The sequence below is a fragment of the Gossypium arboreum genome, chromosome 13, assembly GCF_025698485.1.
Source record: "Gossypium arboreum isolate Shixiya-1 chromosome 13, ASM2569848v2, whole genome shotgun sequence".
In the NCBI taxonomy this organism is placed as follows: domain Eukaryota; kingdom Viridiplantae; phylum Streptophyta; class Magnoliopsida; order Malvales; family Malvaceae; genus Gossypium; species Gossypium arboreum.
In genome coordinates, this window is record NC_069082.1 from 96,801,005 (window position 1) to 96,805,865 (window position 4,861).

A 4,861-nucleotide genomic window follows, 5' to 3' on the forward strand; every position below is an offset into this window, starting at 1 on the left:
TACTTCCATACTTCATTGTAAAATTATATTATAGCCTGACCCGTATACTTGTGGGCACCACCTTAATTCCTATCTTTAGTAGCAGTATTCTCACTTCTGCCATTGGTACGTCTACAGGAGGTCAAGTTGTTGGGGCCATTTTCGGGGAGGCAACGCCACTAAATTAATTTTAATTTTTGCACATAATAGGATTGTTAGGAAGTTTTTAAATTATAGATACAATTGTCTTTTTCTTTTTCTTTTTATTCATTTAATTTCCTAACCTTTTCTTTTACTTTGTGGATTTTAGTGTATGACTCGCAGTAAGGGCACACCTATATAGCCAGCCACTGATCTAGCAAGACTAATACGTAGAAATCATCGACAGCAACAACAACAGTAGGTGCAAAATAACCCGTCTACTGTGGTTGATCCACCACGCGATAATCCTCTTTTCGAAGATCCTAACTTTCCAGATCTACCACCACCACCGCCACAACAATTACCAATAGAGCCACCAATGTGTAACTGCCCAATTTGGGCCTAGTCAGAACAGTCGTTTCGGGACCACAAATCCAAGGTCGGAGAAATTATTTTAATATTATTTTATGTGTTATAGTATGATTATATAAGTGTTTGAAATTTTTGGTGAATTAATTTCAGGATTGCATGCTTAATTTTGAAAAATGACTAAATCGCATAAAGTGCGACAATTTTGTTCTACTAGCTAAAGGTGTCAAAAAGCTATGGAACATTAAGGTAGAGGTCCTTATTGAGTAAATAGACCAATAAAATATTAGTGGTTGGACATGAAGCCTTAATTCAAGGAATGGTTAAATGTTAGGTGACTTAATTGATAATAAAATAATAAACCTAAAGGACTAGCTATCATAATTTTCATTCTTTCTCTTCACCACCAAAAATTACAGCAAAAAGGGGGGCTTTGAAGCTTGAAAATTTCAGCCACTTGGTTTCTTTACAATTAAGTGATTTTGATGGTCTTTCTTGATGATTTTTGTTTTTTTGGGACCCTTGTAGTATAAGCTAACTAATAGGGGGACTATTTTGCAAAATGGTTGAGAGTCTAGGGTGTTTCCATTTGAGTATTCATTTGTTTGCTGAAATTTTTATGGAAGAAAATGAATTATGGTTGTTAAATAAACAACTTTTGTGAAGTGGCTTTCATGAAAAACCGCTAAATGGGGTCATTTTGTAAAAGTTATAAAATAGGTGGTAAATGTGTGAAATAATTGAAATTATGAGATGCTATAGGCTTAAAGTAGATTCGGCTAGGCTTGGTTAATGAGGAAATTCAATGAAAATCATTTTACGAGCCTAGGGACTAAATTGTGAAAAAAATGTGTAAGAGTTTAAGGGCAAAACAGTCATTTTGCCAAAGTAGGAATTTTGGAATATCTTGATTTATGTGATGATTAAATAAATAAATATTGACATTATAGATCAAGAAATACGGAATCTAGACCTAGACCGAAGGGAAACCAAGCTAGTGGACTAAATCAAACTAGTCTCCCATATTTTGTATACTGAGGTAAGTTGCACGTAAATATCATAATTCTATTGTTATTATGCATTGGATAATTAATATTGCATGGAATGTTCAATTTTTTTGTTATGAATGTGCATGATGAGAATTGATGTGGTAAAATTCCCGGTTGAACCGTAGGAATAGATCGGATATCCATGCCATGATACTAGGGTTTTATGTGAACCAGTGTAAGACCATGTCTGGGACATGGCATCAGCTTCGATATGTGAGCCAGTGTAAGACCATGTTTGGAACATGGCATCGGTATTGTTTTATGAGCTAGTGTAAGACCATGTTTGGAACATGGCCTCGACATTTATAGGACATGGCATCGGCACCGATATAAGAGAGCCAGTGTAAGACCTTGTCTGGGACATGGCATCGGCATCTTACCCTTTTGTATGAGGCTTATCGGGTATCCTTTATTATTCCAACTAGTTTAATGGGTGATTTAAAGATTATGTCACTATTGAGAAAAGTTATAATTATATTGCAAGTGATACAGGTACCTACACGAAACCTATGAGAATGAGCTCAGGTTGTGTATATGAGTAGTAAGGACGAAAATAAGTAAGTTAGGTCTATGGTCATTCGAGAATCTTGTGCTAGTGTATAATATGTTATGAGTATGATATTACTTGGTAAAGTGTTGTTAATTATTTACATGTAACTTACTAAGCTTTATGCTTACTCCCTCTCTTTTCCATTTTCTTATAGTATCGCCAAGCTAGCTCGGGGATCAAAGGACGTTGGAGGCTCAATCATACTATCAATCAGAATAATTGGGTATAGTTAGATTTATCATTTTGAGTATGGCATGTATAGGGACTTGGTCTTTTTGTTACGTGTCATGTTGGTTTAGCCATAAGTGTTGGCTCATATTGATGTGATATTCTTTTTGTATAGGCCATTGAGGTTTGCTATTATTGATTATTGCTAAATTTATTTGATGAGAATTTTCATGGATGCGGTTGTTGTATGGTTTGTGTTGATAAGTAGGAGATGTTGTATGTGATAGAAAATAGCTTGGAAATGATGCGTGGATGCCTTGGTATTGGCTGATATGGTCATGTGTCTATGTGGTATTGGTATTGTTTAATGTTTTATAGGTTGGTGTAAGTAAGGGTTATGAAAAGGCTTAGTAAATAGCCTTGTTTTTGTCCACATGGGTAGACACACGGACGTGTGTCTAGACCGTGTGTGAAACAGATTTGCCCCATAGGTGTGTGGTCCGGCCGTGTGTCCCCTATACCTTAATTTTTCTAAATAGAATGCCTAGTAGTAACCACATGGACGAAGACATGGTCGTGTGTCTCAACCGTGTGGAGGACACGGCAATAGCACACGAGCGTGTGCCCGGCCGTGTGAGGTCTGCACTTGATTTTGGAATTTAATTCGCCACATGACCTAAGGACACGGGCGTGTGCCTTGGCCGTGTGACCTTATTTGGTTGATGATGTCATAGTCAGAGAGTTAGACGGGCTGAGGACACGGGCGTGTGACTCTCCAAAACCTGAAAATTTTCTAAGTGTTGTAAAAGTTCCAGAAGTTCCCGATTTAGTCCTAAATATTTTTTGGTGCATGTTTAGGGCCTCGTAGGCCCGTATAAGGGATGTTAACTATATGTTTGAATGACCTTAATTGGAACGAAATTTTATGGTCTGGTTTTCGTGTGTTTGATTGCGTTCAAGTACAGTAATGCCTCGTACCCTATTCTGGCGTTGAGTACGGGTAAGGGGTGTTACATAATGGCTCAAGAATAATGCACTCTGAGAGACTATGCTCTACCAACTCTTGATGCAGTACAAGGGAGTATCACAAGGCCAACTATTACAACCAATAATTTTGAAATAGAGCTGGCCATGATCCAGATGATTCAAAATAACCTATAGTTTAAAGGAACTATGATGGAGGACTCAAATCAGCACTTAAAACGGTTTCTCCAACTTTGTGTTACTTTTAAATTTAATAGGGTCACCGATGACGCTATTCGTTTTTGACTATTCCCCTTCTCCTAAATAGATAACGCCTTCTAATGGTTAGATTCGTAGGCACCAGGATCTATCACGACATGTAATGAACTTGCAAAAAATTTCTTGTACAAGTTCTTTCCTATTAGTAAGAAAGTACAACTGAGGAGAGAGATCCCAACATTTGAACAAATGGAAGGAGAGAATTTTTACAAAGCTTGGGAGTGAATTAAGTTGCTGTTTCAAAGATGCCCTCACCATGGTCTACCTGAATGGTTGAGGTTAAAAATGTTCTATAACGGGTTGGATGCACTTAAGGTTAAGGCTAGATGGAGCCATAGGAGGAGCCTTAATGAACCATATTTACAAAGATGTCTATCAGTTGATCAAGAATATGGCGATCTACTCCTACTAATGGCCAAATGAGTGATTCACTTATGGCCTGAAACCATCCACAACCAAAGTTGTTCACGAGGAAGGTAAGTACCAACAAATTTTGGACAAGCTTTATCGATTGGAGTGAACATCCAATAGGCCCCTGATGCACAAAAATAATAAACCAATTGGCAGCACCCTGAGAACTCAACCAAGAACGTAAATTACATCGAGAATAGTAGTGGAAATCCCTATTTGAATACTTATAATCCTGGTTGGAGAGACTACCCAAATCTGAGATGGGGCGATAATCAAGGAGGAGGTAACAATTCTAGCCCAAATAAACAAAACAATACTTACCAACCTCTTTGTTTACAAAAACCTTAGGAAAAGGCCAACCCCTATGACCATATTTTATGTGGTAAAGACAAGATCAAATTGAGGGAGAAATACAATAGATGTGGAAAGATGTTAAACAAGTGTAGTTTGAGTGCACTCAAACGCAAACCTTATTGACTAAGCTCGAAGATTAGATGAGCCAATTGATGAGCATGATAGGAGACATAAAAAGGCATATTAGCATAGAAATCTTGAGCAACACTAAGAATAACCCTCGAAGAGAAGGAATGAGCAAGTGAAGGAAATAGCCCTCCTTCAAGGTGAAGTATTGAGTAACCCGAATAACCCTACTCAAGAGGAGGATAAAGAGCATGCTAGTGATCTTCAAGTGGAGACCCATTAAGGAGATGATAATGAAACAAATTTAGCAAAGGAGCCTAGCTGACAGCTGAGTCAAGAGCTAAGTAGAATAAAGAACCTATCCTCACAAATATACCATTCCTCTCACGGTTAGAGGACAAACAAAAAGGGGATGAAGCAGAGTTTGTAAGTTTTCTAAACTTATTTAAATCGCTTAATGATAATTTGCCTCTCATCAAATTAATAGAAAAAGTTCCTAAATGAAAAATACCTAAAAGAAATAATGGCTAGG

General features: G+C 37.4%; 1 non-coding gene across 1 annotated transcript; it reads right to left on the reverse strand.

The window, feature by feature from the left end:
- Positions 1-3,654: 3,654 nt before the first annotated feature.
- LOC128286982 (small nucleolar RNA R71) lies at positions 3,655-3,761 on the reverse strand. Its single transcript, XR_008277682.1, has one exon. It is a non-coding gene; the product is annotated as a small nucleolar RNA R71 (small nucleolar RNA).
- Between the last annotated feature and the right edge of the window lie 1,100 nt (positions 3,762-4,861).